Source organism: Armigeres subalbatus, chromosome 2, assembly GCF_024139115.2.
Source record: "Armigeres subalbatus isolate Guangzhou_Male chromosome 2, GZ_Asu_2, whole genome shotgun sequence".
In the NCBI taxonomy this organism is placed as follows: domain Eukaryota; kingdom Metazoa; phylum Arthropoda; class Insecta; order Diptera; family Culicidae; genus Armigeres; species Armigeres subalbatus.
In genome coordinates this window covers 16,942,215-16,961,140 of record NC_085140.1, presented here as the reverse complement: position 1 = coordinate 16,961,140, position 18,926 = coordinate 16,942,215, and the positions used below count along the sequence as shown (strand labels likewise).

Genomic DNA, 18,926 nt, shown 5'->3' with positions numbered 1-18,926 from the left:
AAGTAGTTCGGCAGTGCTGGCAGAATAAACCATTTTTCGCATAAGGTATGAACAATCAATCTTCGAAGGATTATAACTCTTTTCGTGGACGTCCCAGCAATATACCTTCTTCAGTAAAACAACTTTCGGCATCCTTTGGGTTTTACTTTAACGCATGGTGCCACTTGGTTTACGATGAACTGAAAGTTAACTAGAAGTAAAAATGCAAAAATATACGTTTTCCCATACTAATTTCCAAACAAACTTCAAACGCGATGCGGAAAGCGAGGAAGCAAGACCATGCTGAGGGTGGCTGGGTTCGATTCCCGGTGCCGGTCTAGACAATTTTCGGATTGAAAATTGCCTCGACTTTCCTGGGCATAAAAGAATCATCGTGTTAGCCTCATGATATACGAATGCAAAAATGGTAACTTGGCTTAGAAACCTCGCAGTTAATAATTGTGGAAGTGCTTAATGAACAGTAAGCTGCGAGGCGGCTCTGTTCCAATGTGGGGATGTAATGCCAATAAAAAGAAGAATGGCGGGTATGCCACTACCAAATTAACCCGAAACATATTAAAATTATCGATACATATAAATTGGAAATAGGGACACGGCAGGTTTTTTCGTCTGTTCGTCATAGTCTCGAAAACCAATTAAAAAGACGCTTTTTTGTAAAACTCATACGTACCAAATCATAGGCTCAGGAGAAACGTTCTGCTATAGTGAAGTTCTAGCAAATGTACGTTGCTTTCGTTGGTTTTAGCCACTACGACGATGGACGGAAATACCTGCCGTGTCCCTATTAATCGGCTGCTCGGAAGCTTTTTTCTATTTATCTTGAAACACTGAAGCAGTAAACCGGGAAAAATTCTTCGTAGTGAATCATTTATGAAAAACTAATTCATATTTTGTACAATCTTCGTCGATCTCGATCAGCGGTTCGTTCACTGAATAAAAGGCGATGGGTTTTGTAACAACAAAGCCACCATCAACAGAACCCGAGAACAAGAAGACAATCCCAAAAGTTAAGAATAATAATACCCGACCATCGAACTAACAACAACCTCTCAAGAGGTTCACTCTTTCACGCTTATTTTTCTTCTTTCGGTGTTGGCCGGAATCTCCTTTGGCGATTTTATGGTTCGCTTTTTGACCGACCATAAGAGTGATTCTCCGATGCATTATTGTTGCTTCGCGTTCTTACCGCTATTGCTGTTCTTGTTTTCCCACTTCAGCCCAAAGTGGTTGTCTAAATGATGCTGCCGGTCGTCGGTCATCACAAAAGTAGGTAGAGGTACGCTCGAGAAAAGGGATGCCCGGAGTTGCGGAACGCGTGCACGATCGACGGCGGACGCACCGGGACGTAGGACGACCCGCTGAGGCGAGAAGAGCAGCCAATCGGCAGGGAGTGGCGACGGCATGTCTGGCTGGGTTTTCGATCTTACCGTCATCAGCAGCATCATCGTCTTGCCTGAAGTTGTTAGGTTTTACAGCCCAGCCACAGCGACTCCACTTGAAAACATAAGCTGAAGAAAGAACCCATAGATTGGAAGGGTGGAAGGCGGTGCGCAGAGCGGAGCGTTCGGAAAGGTGCTCGGCTTATGTTTTATGTACAGTCGCACCGGGTCCGCGTCCGGGTGATCGGGTGGAATGAGATAGTAGGAACGAGGCAGAAGCCAAAAGGCCAAAGCATAAAGTCAAATCGGGCCGTGAAAATGTAAATAAGAACACACCAAGTAAAGTGGAGGGATCCCTCGGAGTAGCTTCTTAGCAGAACCTTTCGAACGGTTGATGATCGTTGGCTTCATTTTCCGTTTTGGAACGATTCTTCTCATGCCCTTCTTCTGCACACGGGTACTTTGGAGATAGAAGCACTGCTCATTCAGTCGGCGAAGGCATTATTATTGGAAGATCGGCAAGAAGTAGGTATGCCAGGCCAGGGTCCGGGCTGAGTTCGGAACTTCGATTGAAGTTTTCTCAAGGGTCTCTCGCTAATAAAAACGAGTCGCGTTGAACCTTTTTTCCGCGGTTCAATTTCGATGGTTTCTTCTTCCGTTTGTTTCTTTCAATTGGATGCTGTAGTTTATCATCATCATAATCATCGTCATTGGTTTTCTGGAAAGTGTTTCTTTGAGTACGGGGCAGACAGGCTGGCAGGTCAGAACAAATAATCAAGGGGCTAGTGGATTGTTTTCGTTCAGTTAATTTGAATAGAAGAAACATAGAATACCTAATCCATTATTTATAACACCTTTCTATATTAAGAGCTGGTTCAAACTCAAATTTTTGTTATTATGCTTACTCGTTAATGATTAGAAAATAAATAATTACGATTGGAGTGGGTATGATCTTAAAGACGTTTAAAAACGCGAAATTTTCTCAGAAAATAAACGCACTTAAACTTTGTAAAGTCTTCTAATTGCGAATATCTCGTGAGCATCTCTCTATCTAATCCACTGCTGAAACTGTCGACTGTGGTACCATAAACCAAAGCTCAGCGACGGCCCTAATTAACAATTCTAATTGAAATCTATTTGTCAAATGCCAACACAAATATACCGATGCCGGCAGCCAAACAACCGTTGAATAGTCGCAGAGATCCGATCCGCTGATTCGATTCAAATAAATGTAGAACGATTACTCGGGTCGACCGCAGGAATATGTCGGCCGTTGCGTTACGTTTGGTACGGTAAGCAAATCGGTGGGCGGGCGGTCCCAGCATCCAGCAGGTTGACGTGATGAGTGCGCTGTTTGGAACCGCGTGGCATATCGTGATGCGTTGTTTTCTCCAAACAGACAACAGACAGACGCATTTCTCTCATCGGGAGATTCCAGTGTGCGGTTAGTTGGTTCTCGATAGTGGCCACCGCCAGCCCGTCAGTTTTCAAACTGTAAAATGTGTTTATAAAATCTGCAATTTTCTGCCTGCGGGCGATCCTAGTCCAGGGAGGCAGCTTCGTTCTCACATTGTGGATTGTTTGGACATCATGGGCAGATGGGAATTGTTGTCCAAATAAATCAAATCGTTCGCCCCGAGGGTGGATGCTGTAAATATCGATGCGGAGGCATTGATGAAGGAAGAAATGCATCATTGTAGTTATTTTGTTTCCTTCGCTGAAAATCGTGCTCATCATCACCGGTATTTTCTCCTTGCTCGCTTTTTTGCCCTGATATAAGGTTAAAACTAACAGATTGTCGTACTCTGTCTAAGACGAGTTTGTACTTTCCATTTAATTCCACTACGTTTTGTTATCTTTACAGATACGTATTTCGACCTCAAGTGAGAGGCTGTCTTCAGTGTCTCGTACTTGACTCGACTCGAGACACTGAAGATGACCTCACAGTTGAGGTCCAACAAACGTAGTGGAATTAAATGGAAAATACTAAACTTGTCTTAGACAGTTGAAGACATTCCACTAAAAGAGCTTAAATCTATTTTCTGAGGTATCGTACTCAATGAAATTTAAATTTTCTAAGCAGTGTTGTGTGTTTTCAGAGTTTTTTTTTGAATTTTCATTTTCGCTTTTTAAATTGATTTGCATAACTGTGTAAAGTGGTTTGATTAAGAAGTTTGGATGGATATTGATTGTTGTACGAGTTCTGATTGTTGTACGAGTTTTGGCATTAATTGAAAAAAAAAACATCCTTGCGTTCGAGTTTCAGGAAATACTGATTGAAACGCATTTATGGCAGCTTTCTCATAGTCAGTGATGACTTCTTCCGGATCGAGCTCGACACTGGTCTGAGCTGCGTAATTGACCAAAAGCTGGAAAGCGTCGGTATATGTTTCTTCCGACTTAGACTGCAGCAAAAAATATAGGTACCATTGGGAAGAATCTAGCCGATTCTTTTGTCTCGATGGATGCCAAAACGGAGTACATTTGACGGAAACATTTCGGAGCTGTGGCAAAAGTTCCATCCAACATCCAAAGGTTGGATGAAGCTTAACGATTTACATTGTCTGTAATTTTTTAACAAAAATAAAATTTCCTGCAGTACAGAACATCAATATTACTCCGCCTTCGGTGAATTTTTGTCCAACTAAAAACGGGGACCCGTTCTTTGAAACATTCGTCAATTTCTTCAAAATCTTCCGTCGTTTAAGGAGCATATCCTAATGTTTTGATTGATTCGCGGTTTCTTCGACATATCTTCTTCTGTGCTGGTTTCGAAATTATCGTCTGAACCTATTGATTTGAAATAATTAGTTCATACTTCACCTCATATTATTAATGAAAAACAAACCTCTAACGGCGTATTCTTGGCACAAACGCTGATGGTGCCCGACGGAGGTTCACGGGTTTCACTCGATCGGTTTTTTCAACAGCTGTCTATAGCGCAGACAATTATTTTCCAATAAGTTTGGTGGGTGGCAATGCTCTTTACAGATATCTTTATTATGTTTGTGTCCTGAAGTGACTCGCGAAATAAGCGTCGCTCCGACTTAAAATATTTAGCTGTGCTTTTTCACACAGATCCAATAATGAACGTCATCTACCTACATAAATAATAAAAATGTATGTTTTTTTGGTTCAATATCTGTTTCAACATGTACCTTCTTGTTTAAGTTGTAAACATATCCGTTTAATAATAGCTTCTGACGTCCTCGTATAGATTTAATAATTTCATAATCTTCTGCTACAGCTTGTTATGTTGTTTCTGTTACTTCCACTAAGGCTTGCATAGAATCCCTCAATGCGCCCTCTGAAAAACCGCCATGGTTTGCGATTTGCATTTCGTGGCTTTACTTGGTCCTCCCACGTCTTCAGGTGAAATTTTTGCAGTTTTTTTTTCAGCTCAATCTTCTTTTCTCACTAAAACAACTTTCGAAGATATACCGGGAAAAAAATCTTCGGATGTTTTGTTCAGTGTTCAAGACGTTTGTGGATCAGTTCACATGTGGCCAGGATATATAAAAAAATCATAAGGGTTGTGTAAACTGCGTAAAACAGTTTGGTGAAATGAAGAATCTAGTGCCAGTGCTAGAATACATACCAGTTTGGAACATAACCATAACATTTTATAATAGTTTAATAGTTTAACATTTTCAATAGTTTAACGTTGATAATCAATTGTATCAATAGAATTGACAAATTGCTGGAGAGCTTCCAAATCGATTGATAGGAAAATCTCGAAAATTCATTGAAAGATAAAGACGCCATTAGCGTTTGAAATCTATTCTAATTTCGTGACGGTCTCGAATTTGGAAATTTCCGTTTTACACCCTGTATCTGAGTCTTCCCCTTAGACGTAGTTTACGTCAAAAATATTATCTCGGAAACTTTGTGTTACGCGGAAAGAGTTAAACTGATCAATTTTTACTGGATTAATGGCTATTGGAATATCGATGGTTTGCTGCAGAGTCTATTATATATAGAGTTACGCAAAGAGTGAAGCCAAATCTACCTATTGAACTGTCAAACCGTCTACCTATCGAGCAAAGTAAACAAATGCTTGTTGGTAAGGTGGAAGGATTGTTATCGCCTAATGATTATTATGGGGAATTAAAACGCATGAATTGAAATGTATTAGATTTGTTCGAGAAACAGCTTCAAAAAACTTCAATACACCCCCCAATAAAGTAGCAACAAGAAACTCACGTGTTTGCACTCTGTGGGTGACTTGGTTATCGAATTAAAAAGCTTTAGCAGTGAACACTCCCGCGAAGTCACTTTAAGGGTTGAACAAAAATGAAAGTTGCAAACAGAATAACAAGAAGATCATTCAGAATAAGTGTAAGAAGATCCTCTTTGCGCAACTCTATATAATAGACTCTGGTTTGCTGATGTATTTAATACGGATCGGCCTTCCGCCGATATGAAGCAGAACTCGGGACTCTTTTCCAGTAGTACCAGCGAGAAGAGATTCATAAGAAATATGTGCCTTTTATTATTATATTGAGACAAATGTTACATAAAGCCTGTCCACGTTAAATTTCGGACACCCATCATCCCATGAGATTTTTTTTTAATTTTCACAATTTTCACATTTCTCTTCGCTTTATGTTATTCCTTCAGCGGGTTTTCCTTCTTGTCCAAAGAGATAAAATGGCTACAAATCAGTTGGACATTGTCTCTGTGTCCGAAATTTAACGTGGACAGGCTTTATAATTTGTATTTATTTCTTTTATTTTGTTAAAACCTCGTTAAAAAATTTCAATTGAATGACCTTTCGATTAAAAGAACTGCGTTTGTTTTAATTTGAAACACTTGATTAGAAATACTGATTGCCCATCATGACTGCAAATAAAAAAATCACGATAATAAAGTTCAAAAAAATGAAAACTTTCGACTAAGTGGGCCTTGATCCATTATGATGAAACTCACTTTCGACTTTATGTCCATTCGACTAAATGACCAGATGTTTTTTCGTCTAGATGGGCCACGATGAATTATGCTGATAAATACTTTCGACTAAATGTACCTTCGACCAAATGTCCGTTCGCCCAAGTATCATTTGACCAAACGTCAATCGACGAAATGTCATTAAAGCATAGTTTCGTTAAACCGGGCGAATGCGTTCATTTTAAGAGAGCATTTTCTCCTTTGAGCAGTGCTGTCCTATTCCATTTCGTAGAATAGCACTTTCCCAGCTAATAAAGGCGTAGAATGACAGTTAAACAAAACCTTTATTATGTTTCTCAAAGTAACTCTAAGTAGCATATACATATTTTCATTATTCGCTTCTCATTAACTGAGGGTCGTGGGTTCGAGTCCCATCGAAGGAAAAGTGGTTACCTCCAATACATTTTTCAAATCAATATCTTCCACATAATGTACATATTCATATATGAGTTTTCACAACATTGTGAATTAGTTTAGCTATTACAAACGACGATGACCTCGCGGTTTTCGCAGTGCCCATTTGTGCCCATCAATGCCCATTTCACGTAAAATACAAAATTAAGTTAAGAAAATTATTTTGTGCTTTTTAGTGGAATGTCTCCACTTGTCATAAGACGAGTTTGTACAATCCCATTGAATTCCACCACTTAATTGTATCTTGACAGATACGTATTTCGACCTCAACAGTAAGACCGTCTTCTGTCTCCCGTACTCGAGTCGTGCCTTGTAGTCTAGTTAAGTACGAGACACTGAAGACGGCCTTACTGTTGAGGTTGAAATACGTATCTGTCAAGATACAATTAAGTGGTGGAATTCAATGGGATTGTACAAACCGGTCTTATGACAAGAGACAAAATTAAGATTTGGGGTAATTTGATCGAATGTCGTTCAGCCGAATGGTTTAAATATGTTTCATTATCATGTGTGTAAAGCGAGAAATGAAAAGTGTGAAGCGCGAAGTGAGAAATAAGAATTGAGAAGTGAGAAGTGAATTGAAAGAACTAAGAAGAGAGAAGTAAAAATGAAAAGTTCACAGGAGTAGTAAGACAGAATGAAGATGGAAGAAGCGAGATGGAGAAGGGAAGATGAAAGGCAAAGCAATGAAAAAGGAAGAAACAAGAAAAAAATTAAAAAGATGAAGGAAGGAAGGAAGAAAAAGTTAGAAGGAGCAGGGTGGTCTAACCGGTAGTACCGAAACCGGTAATACCGGTATTAGTGACCAATTTTGAGTACCAAAAATACCGGTATTAGAGACGGAAAATACCGGTATTTTTGGTATTTCAAATTTGGCTGTCAGTATTAAAAATCTTTAATAATTTTCTCATACATGTATCAGTTCAATTGCCTGTAATCGGATATCTATCCTATATAAATAGGAAATCCAGCATAGATGGGACAAAATATTCGGTTACAAGCAGTAAAGACTCATCGCGCAAAAATACAACAATTCTCGGGTACTTATTCAAAAGGACGTATGTGATTTTGTAAACAAAGATTCCAACGTCGATTTGTCCAATCTGATGGCTCTCCCACGCAAACCGGTTTGCGTGGGAGTGCTATCAGATTAGACAAATCGAGGTTTGAACCTTTGTTTACAAAATCACATACGTCCTTTTGAATAAGTACCCGAAAATTAAATGCGCGCATGCGTAACTTTGCTCAAGTAAGCATCATTGACGACGTTCTTGCAACAACAAAGATCGATCTACATCGTCATTAACCATATCTGTTGCTTCATTCTCTTATCTTATCTTATCATTCTGCCATCTGTCAAACTGCGAATGACTTTTTTCTACAATGAAAATGGTACTAGTTCTTTTCCGGAGATGACATGTGAATTACGATTTTCGGCAAAAATAGGTATGTCCGTTCTCAATTCGGAAGAATTTGAATTGATGGCTAATGCCATGACACGCTGGAATAATATGTTATCTATATTCAAACGGATCCATGAGTTTAAGCTTGGCGCTCCAATTTATGTTGGAACAATGATCAAATTAAGCCATAGAAATTTCCGCCACTTATTCGATGCTTTTAAGGAATGAATTCAAGAGAGACGATCCAAACAGTAGAAGCATAAGTACTAGAACACTAGTGGCGCTGTAGTCATTTGAATTATTTTGCCAAATTATGCTCCAACATGCTTCAATTGGACATATTTAATGCATCATGTTGTAGTGCATGCTTGGTTTCATCACCAACATCGGTTTGACACTTGTACTGCCGTAATCTGGAAAAGTGACGTAACAGCCATTTTACAACATGCCTGTTTTCCATTTTACTGTTAAAGAGCTCGATGAGTAGTACTCGTTAACACCATTTTTGGAAAATGGCGTATACGTCACTTTTTCAGATTACGGCAGTGTAGTACTGGTACTCTGGGTGCCAGGTCGAAGTAACCTAGATGTTAGTCACGCGAACACGAACGACATTAGCAATCTTATACTCAGAAAAATATATAAAGCTCTTTTAGTGGAATGTATTCAACCGTCTAAGACGAATTAAGCACTCTCCATTTAATTCCACTAGTTAATTTTCGTTATCTTTGCAGATACGTATTTCGATCACAACTGTGTGGTCGTCTTCAGTGTCTCGTACTTGACTCGACAAGTCTCGCAAGTCGAGGTCGAGGTCGAAATACGTATCTGCAAAGATAACGAAAATTAACTGGTGGAATTAAATGGACAGTACTTAATTCGTCTTAGACGGTTTAATACATTCCACTAAAAGAGCTTAATATATTTTCCATTTAAAGTTTGTCAACAAATATTGTTTTTCATCCAAAAGTCCAAATCAAAACAATTTCTTTTGATACTTGAAATTATCACAAAAACCGGTATTTTACCGATTTTATCGGTATTGATTCCACCAAATACCGGTATTTGTCGAAAATGGCTAATACCGATCACCCTTGAAAAAAGAAAAATGAAGATGGAGTAAAAAGAAAGAAAGAATGAAGGAAAAAGAAATGGAAAAAGGAAGATGAAAGTTAATTCCCAACTTCCTTCTGTGGCTGGCCACTCAGGCCAAAATTTTCCATGTCGAATTATCTTCATACTACATGGTTCGTTTTGTGTGTTTGATGACCCTAGAGGGTTCGTTTTGCTTACTGAGCAGAAAGTTAGGCACAAATAATCTTTTACTAATTATCATTTGACTTAATAAATCATGACCATTGAAAAAGCAAACAATAAATAAAACAGTTATATGTTTAAAAATTTTCGACAACCATCGGGAAACATTTTAAGTTAGAAACATTTAAACATCATATTCTATGTGTCGAATTTCCAGGTTGAGACAGACCTCCATGATCTACCTTCTTCTACCCAACCACCAACTCCGTAGAACTTATGAGGGCGTCGCCAAATCGGAGGCCTCTCGCTTGGTAAGTTATACATCAACGTTTCCTTCCCTATTCCTAGTAACTGTAAAAATAAGCGTGGCCATGAGTAGTAATCCTCATGCTTATTTCATTTTTATCTTAGACTAGCAGACCCGACGAACTTCGTTTCGCCTAAAATTGATTTATTCTCTGATTAGATCTCGAGTTATGAATAGTTTGGTGTTTCATTTGTATGGGAGCCCCGCTTTCCAAAGCGAGGAGGGGTATCGAACCATCTTAAGAACCTTCCCCGGCCCCAAAAACCTCTGCATACAAATTTTCACGCCGATCGGTTCAGTAGTTTCCGAGTCTATAAGGCTCAGACAGACAGAAATTCATTTTTATGTATATAGAAGAAGAAGATGTAAGATGTATGTATATAGATTGGAATGAGTATCACTAGTGCCCAATCTAAGAACCATACTGTAACAACGCTAATGCTAACGAAATGATTTTCCGACAAATGGGTGAAACAATGTGATTTGGCATGAAAAAGTCATGTTTTCCTTAAAAATAGCGAACGAGTTTGCTCGAGCATGACGGCTCGATGTTAAGATATTTGAAGGATTTTACCAACATTGGTTGAAAGTAGAGGTGTGCCGCCTGCGACAGTTTTTGCATCACACCGCAGCCGTCATTTTTTGAGCGGTGCACCGCTGTTTGAAATCTGCCATGCTGCTGATTTATTCACGCCGAGTATTGAAAAAAAATCCGTGAGACCTGAGAAGAACTTCCCGTGGAAATCCACAGAATTTTTCGTTGGAATCAAATTTTTGAACAGGAAAGTCATTCGGTCGAAAGATATTTACCTGTCTGAAGGCCGAAAGGCCGAAAGTTATTTGGTCGAGTATGCCACTTGATCGAACAAGCTATTACGCCAAAGTTCATCTGACCGTAGGTTATTTAGCCGAAATTAACTTGAACTATTCGGCTATTTTTTACGACTACCGAGAAACTCACAGCTGAGATTTCGGCAATGGTTTCAAATGTCGGTAAGGGAACTAATAGATTTCGGATGTTTCAATCTCGGTAAAAATGTTGCTGAGGGTGGCAAAATAATTCAAATGTGTACCACTGTACAGCCGAAAACGTCGTCCGGCCGAACAGGTCATTTGGCCAAAAAAGATCCATTTGGGCCAAATGGACATACACCTGAAAGTGTCGTTCGGTCATTTTGCAGAAAAAGTCTTTTGAATAAATAAGTAATTTTCCTGAAACTGATGTTTGATCGAATCGACCGTCTTTTTTTGGGATTTTAACCACGACCGTTGATCTATTGTGGTATATCCCTTATTAGTGTTGCATCTACTCAGATCAGCGAGTTACCATGTGGGGTTACTGCCATTGTCTACTGATACGAAGTACCCCAATCTGGTATTACCGTTTCAATAAACTTTACTACCAATAACTATTTTCAGATTTAGCAATTTATTCGAAATTTTCTTGTTTGGAGTGATGAACTGTTTATATTGTCTTAAGAAGGCAATCCAATTCGACTGTATCGCCATCCTTTTCCATTTTTGTAGAAAGCATTGGACTACAGATTGTTCTCCAATAAAGCTTGATCCACTTAGTATTTGGCCGCACGAAATTAGACATTTCTTTGCCAAAAAAGTACATAAAAATGTGGTTCAGGTTTTATTATACAGGGAATTTAGTAAACTTTGAAGGAAAAAATATCGAAAAATTATTCATTAGCATTTCGGATGAATTCTCGGACTTTTCTTTCAATACCACTCGTTATTTTTTGCACAGTAGAGCGGTCAACTTAATCTGCCATTTTTTCACACCACTTCTCCATATAAGATGGTTTTCTGATTGTGTTGCACCATTTCTCAAGTTTCCCAATGATAATTGCCTAATATTTTTCGTTGGGATGAAAATTTGGGCATTTTGGTGGGTTGATAGTTTTTTCAATAACGTCATTATCATTCGGGTCACATCATTCCATTACATCCCGTCTATAATGGCAGCTTGTTAAGTCAGGCCAATGCAACACCGGACAGTTGTGTGATTGAATGGATGGCAAAGATCGCTTCTGAAGACACTCCTCCTTGTATATTTGCCCATTTATGGTCGCTCCAGTGATGGAAACTTTAGTTTTCTTTCCACAACTGCAGATGCTTTGACATACCATCAATTTGTGAGCAATCTTGCCTGCATAGACATATTTGAATTTTCCTGAGGCATTACCCTTCCGTTTGGTAAGGTAAAACTTGTGTCCCGGGAATTGAAAGTTAATTTTAAAATTAATTTCATCGCCCATCAAAATACATCAATTGTATTTCGTCAGAACTTGCTCGACCAGCATTCTTGCGCGATGTTTGGCAACCAGGATCTGTTTCAGGGTCCTGTTGGTATGCTTACTGACATCATACGACTCGAAACCTTCGGGCCGACAGATTATTTGAGCAGTGCTGTACGGCGCAGTGAACCTTTTCGCTAAATCACGCAAGGAAACCCCAAAATGGTTCCGAACTGCTCTGCAGACTTTCACTTGTAGTTTCTAGTCGTATGTTACACTTCTACGATTGTTCTACGCGATCCAGCAATAGTGTTTTCCGATAACGTTTGACAGTTTTTACAGTCAATTTTGGTAATTTTAGATACTTTGAAATCATTCCTCCTGACCATGTTGGATTTCCAACGTGAGTGTGCAAAATTTATTCCCATCTCTCGCGTTCCATTTTCGATAACTTTTGAACGTGAGCATCAATACTGATGAAACTTTTACCATAAATTAAACAAACCTTCCGCAACGATGTGATATGTTTTACTTCTCGGTACGGCCAGCAGAGGCGCCGCAGTAATTGAAAAGAAACGGCCAAATACTAAGTGGATCGAGCTTTACTTCCTGTCTAATAGTTACAAATGTAGGTTGATCTCCTTTATTACATAAATCGATGTTATTCGAAGATATGCTCTCAAGAAGGTCTTCGTCCTCTTACTAATGTCGGTGCTGCCCCAAATTGTATGATGAGAAATTGAATCACAACCAACAATAAAGTGTTTATAAGGTATTTTACAGAACGAGATAAACTCTGAATTGGTCGTTTGGATGAAAGGGCCATTCGGACGAACGGGTCGACATTTTTGGCCATATGACCTGTTTGGCAAACCACATTTTTAGCCGTATGAGTCGTTTAGCTAAATTACACATTCGGATTTGCTGAAACACATCTGATCAATAAAGGGGGAAGGAACCTTTGACATGTTCAGTCAATCTAGGCTAGGCTAAGCTACGTCACTTTCGGTTAAACGTTCTGTAGATGATTTTGGGTCTAGTGTGTTATTCAACCATGTGGCATTCGAACAATTGATGTTCTCCCGCCTAGTAATTTTCGACGATGGAAAGGGACTTCTGGCTGAAAGCCACAAGGCGGTAAGTTGTTTGTCCGATAAATTCATTTGGCCGAAACCCATCTGACCGCAAGTGCCACTTGGTGAAAATGAGTGTACGGAAAAAAAAATAGTTCGGCTAGAATTGCGATTTGTCCGAAATGAACGTTCGACACAAAGAGCCATTGGACTGAAAATGTAATTTGGCCGAAATGAACAAACGGCCGAAAAAGTTGTTCGGTCTAAAGACCTGTTAAAACAAACCGCTTTTTCGGTCAAATTACCTGTTTGGCAGTATGTTGTTCTCTGCCATACCGTTTTCGACTTAATAACCATTTCGCCCAAACGTTGAATTCGGTCAGATGACTTTCCGCCAAATGACCTTTGGATTACCTCTTCCCTCAGATGTTCCTTGCCATGATGAGCGGGTTTACCCGATTAGCACTGATAAGGAAAGTTTAAACATATCCACGTCATGATATCATATGCTGACTAATTTTAGTCCAATGCCGAATCATAAATCAATTGGCATAGATAACACTGATGTTGAATATGTGACTCGATATGTGGTGGATAAATGTTCAGCAATAGATAGTCATCCTCTTGGACTACATGTTCCGACTTCGAAAGGAACAACCAAACATCCCGACAAACACGTTTTTATCGCATTCGTAAGTACGTCTTCAGTTACTCGTAAATTAAATCAAGTACGAGATACTAGACAGCATTTTATCATCACTGAATTGAAATTCATCGAACCAGTAGCCTAAAACATAGGTACTCTGATTTCTTTCGAGCGCGTCACTCAGGAACATATGTGTTAGATACTCTGAAACCTTTCCCAGCCACTCCACATTGTGATTCGCATAATCATTTTTCCTTCTACTTCTTCGAATTTGCTGCTACCTTTCCGTTTTATCTTTCTAGTCTTATCCCATAACTTTGAATATAACGATCGAATCATATATCGCTTTTTTATTGCTCTTTTAGAGGTACGGACGAGCGGGAATTCATTTGCCTTTCAGGTGTGCGCAGAAACATGCGGTTCGGTTGTGGTCCCTCTAAGTCTAGCTCGGTTTCGCATCCCGCACCCCGAGAGGCTTCCAACCGTTTTCTTCGGAGATGTTCTGATTAATTTCGAATTCGGAACATACCACCACCACACAGCCCGGGTCCATTTTTAAGTGTTTGGGTTCCAGTCAATCTTCTTACTGTCCTCTTCGCACGCGTTCAACTCAAACATCTCGAATTTGGAATGGTTCTTGGATCTTCTCAGGTGCGTTGCTGATATTTTATGCCTCCTGCTTTGTTAGGCATGTTGCTGTGGCAGGTTTCATTTGATGGTTGTTGTTTTTTTTCTTCAACCGGCACTGAACCTTGGAATACGACATTAAAAAGGTGTGAATAAGATTATCTCATTTTGGCACATTGAGTATTGTTGTTGACACAGTTAACTTTTTTTTGTCGATTGATGATGTTCTTTTTTATCATAAAATTGCAAACCAGTTATTTGAATGTTGCGATAAACACAAAATGCATACAAATATGAGTTCAGTCCAGGATTATTTATGATTATCTCATCTTGTCCATGACAAATTCAGTGAAAAGCTTGTTTAGTGGCATTCCTTTTTAATTCCATTTTTTAAATGTATCTTGCCGGATTTGTGCAGATTTTGATCTCAACCGTTTTCGAATCAATATTGAGTAAGGTGCGAAGAAGATCTTACAGTTGAGGTCATAATGTAAGCAATAATTAATTATTTTATTATTAATTATTTTATTAACTCATTTTCTAGAATTGTCATCCTATTCAACTCAAATATTAATTTAATCTTGAATGTCTAAGGAGTTTACGGATTGATTCACCTTTCTCGAGAACCATTTTTCACCGGGTAAATATCTAAGATTTTGGGTAAACGATGGATGATTCTACCAACATATTTGGCAGAATTTTTTGTGTATATTTTGATAATTAATAAACAGAAATTCCGAAAAACTTTCCGTGGACATTCTGAACATTCTCCTGTAGAAGTTTGCAAGGTCTTAGCCAGAGAAAGGCAGGGGGCGTCCCCCCCTAAATGGTGGAAAGATTGAACAAGTACTGAAATGAATTCCCTTAATCATGTGCACTTTACGATTCAACCATAAGGTACAGTGGGGCAAGTGGGCAAAGGAAATCGTATATTTCATGTTCATCAAGTCATAAAAGTTGGATATAATATTGAAAATGATCATATTTATGACATAACGAATCATCTATCCAATCTTTATATGCCTGCGAACAAGATCTTTGAAAAATACTTTTAGGATACAAAATATTTGGAACACAAAAAAATCGGTTTCAATTTTTCACTTGCCCCACATGTGGGGTAAGTGAAAAAATGATTTTAAAAGAGGATTTTTCAATATAAGAACACATTTTCTGATCATATATTTCATGCAAATGATAATTATACTGAATAGAACATAACTGTGATCTGTTTGTGATGCTTTTTGACACTTCATGAAAGTCAAAGGGCCTTAGAGTGGATCCATTAAATAATTTTTATGTTTTTATGTTTCCTTTACTTGAATTTTTTAAGATCTAATATTTCATCTCCATTTGTGTCTAATACTACTTTCTATTTCAGGTTTATAGCAGGTTTATAGTAAGATAATGAACCTTGGCGATAATGCAGAGAAATTATCTTTGAAATATTCATCAAACCTGGAATCATATTGTGTTTCATTAACAATCCACTTATGATTTCAGTAGAAGAGTCTACATTAACAAATAAATAAATTTTATAAATTTCAACAAAATAAATCATAATTGTTGATATATTTGCAATAGTAGTGATTCTTGTATTTAAGCTATATAAAAAAAACATTTTTTCACGAATTATTTATCAAACATGGATTATTTAAAACACTGACACGCTTGGCACTTTGGGTTCCTGATTTAGTATTACAACGTATCACTGTAATAACCAAAAACCTTAGAATGAGTTCGAATTGATATCATTTGTTTATATACGCTTAATAAAAATTATTTGTGTTTGGAAAAATAAAGAAAGGCATTCAGTGTCGGAAAATTTTCACTTGCCCCACCCATGGTAAAAAACAGGCAAAGCAATAAAATATTTTTTTCAAAATTTTTGATGTTCATATCAATATTTTTGTGGCTGGAATTCAAAACTACAAAGAAAACCAACTTATCAATGCACTAATTGAATGTGTTATGGAAAACAACATAAAAAAATATTTGTATTTATTGGCACGCAAAACAACTTGTGCAAAAGATAAACTTGAAAGGTTAATAAACTTTTACTCTCGCATGTTAAAATGGTTCATTATTTCATGTTTCACTTATTCAACGCATTGATTTGAATGCCCCCCCACTGTACCTTATTCAGAAATAAATGGTTGAAACTCAAAAGATTCCCAAAAACATATTAGTGTATCCAGGATCCATAGTATATGAAAGTTCAAAACAAGTCGAAACTTTTCGGGCTCAAGAATTCTCTTTTAAATCCTTCTAGAAGCTCCAATGGGAACTTCTAAGTTTCTCCGTTATCCACAAACTCCTCTGAAAACCTTTCGAAAATCCTTTTCATGTAATAGCATTTCCTCCTTATCTAGAAACCCATAACTATTTTTTTATTTTTGGATTTCTTTTCTTCTCTCCAAGTTTTACTTCTAGACATTTCGACGGCTATTCTTCCAGAAAAATCTCCACGCAGCGCGATATTGTGATACAGTCTTTACTGTTGGTAGTGAATTTGGTTTCAAAGTTTTTGGAGGTGAATTTCTAAAGGAGCAGCTTCTAGGTATTTCTGTACTTCTGAAACTTCCGGAGGAATTCCTAGAGAAAATAACACTGTGGTTCTTAAAGGAATTTCAAAGGTATTTCTGGAGGAACATCCGGAGAACTTCAGAAAGATTTCCTGGAGAAACTTTCGGAGGTATTCTTGAAGGAATTTGTCGGTGATTTGAGGAGCCTTCTATAGATTTCCTGAGGAAATTCCCAGAGGAATACCTGGAGGAACTTCCAGTGGATTCTTGGAAGAACCTTCCGATGAATTCCTGAACGATCTTCCAGATGAATTCTTGGAGGAATTCCAGTACGAACTCCTGGAGGAGCTTCCGGATGAATTCCTGATGAATATATCACAGACTGCGTCCATTCAAGTTTTTAAAGCTATTCCTCAGATATTAGACAAGTTAAAACTTCCTGTTTCCTATGAAGATTCAATTTACCCAATAAATTTGAAAATATTAGATAGGTTCATAAGTTTTTATTTTATAAATTGTCTATTTTTGTAATTCTCGTTTAGGAGGAAACTGTTTCAAATATTCTGTGATTATTATTCAAATTTTCATAACAAAAATATGTTGAAAATAATCTATTTCGACTCAAATCCCGAACATGTTTCATATTTCGAGCACTGGCTTTTCAGCGTCCTAGAATTCAAAATTCCATGGGTTTTCCGTGGAAAGAACCACGCGAATAATGATGAAATGGTCATTTAAATCCAGTTGTTCGAAATAGTAGTCATGTTCGAGATTTGAGTTAAAACGGTACAATATCAAGTTTGAATTGTAAATTTAAAAAAAAAAAAGCTGTAGGTTGTACTCTTTTGTACTCTATTTTCACTTTTTGTAAATGTACTCTTTTTAGTCAAACCGGATCTGGTAACACTATGCGCAAGTCTAGTCAAAGGGGCTATAGGGCGCTTCATAGGCGAGCTTTTGTCAAAACTGATCATGAAGAACCCGATTTCAGTCCGATCGATGGTAACTCACTTCTTGCTACTCACATCCCATATATCATTTCGCTCTTCTTACTGCTCGCGTCTCGCTGAGCTCACTTTTCATTTCCCTCTTCTTTCATCTCATTTGTCACTTCTCAGTTCTTCAATTCTACTTCTTGCTTTCCGTGTCGCTTATCATATTTCATTTGTCCATTCTTATGTTTCCCTTCCCTTTCTGAGTTCTCACATATCATGTTTTACTTCCCACTTCTTATTTCTCATTTCTCGCTACTAAATACTAAGATCTACCTTCTTTCTTCTCACATCTCATTTTCACTCCCTTTTTTTCTTTTTTCTATCAATGAGAATTTTGATTTATAAATCAGTTCTTCATTGCTTTTTGCTGCTTGCAAGACTTCTTATTTCTCAAATCTCATTCTCATGTCTTGCTTGTTCCATCTAACTTCTCATGTCTCAATTTACAATTGTCGATTCCTCCTTTTCACTTATTGTTTATAACTTCTCACTCCCCATTACTCATAACTTCTCACTTATCACTTTTTACGTTGCTTTTCTTTTTATTACTTCTACCTTTCATTATTTTTTTTGATTATTATAGAATTATGATGTAAGGCTCTTTGTCCGAACAACGTTTGGCTGAATAGTTAAAAGAGTTCTTAAGTTTGCGAGTAGTGAAATCTGATAAATGAGAAGTGAGTAATGAGAATTGCAAGTGAAAAGTGTAGCATGAGCTATTTTTCACCTAATATACGAAATAAGTAAGAAGTTGGAAGTGACAATTGAGAAGTGTTCAGTAAGAAGTGAGATGAGAGAAGTGAGAAGTGTAATATATGAAGTCTCACCTGTCTCACCTCTAATCGCTTAATTACTTCTCACATCTCAAGTCCTGCTTTACCTTTCGGAATACAGACCCCATTCGATGTTGGCAACATTCGATTTTAACGACACAATTTTTTATTTTTGATATTGCTTATAAACCACGTAAATATCATTAAATAAATTGGTTAGACCCCTAACCCGACGTAAAGAAAATTGTAAAAAATTAGCGCAATTTTTTTTTCACGAAAAACGCCTAAATATTAAAATTTTTGTAAAAGAAATTGGTTAGACCCCGAAACCGAAAAA

The 18,926-nt window shown here is 37.7% G+C and overlaps 1 protein-coding gene across 3 annotated transcripts in view; it reads left to right on the top strand.

The window, feature by feature from the left end:
- Positions 1-18,926, top strand: part of LOC134217964 (SPARC-related modular calcium-binding protein 2) — a 128,286-nt gene that overhangs the window by 53,760 nt on the left and 55,600 nt on the right. The window lies entirely within an intron of this gene.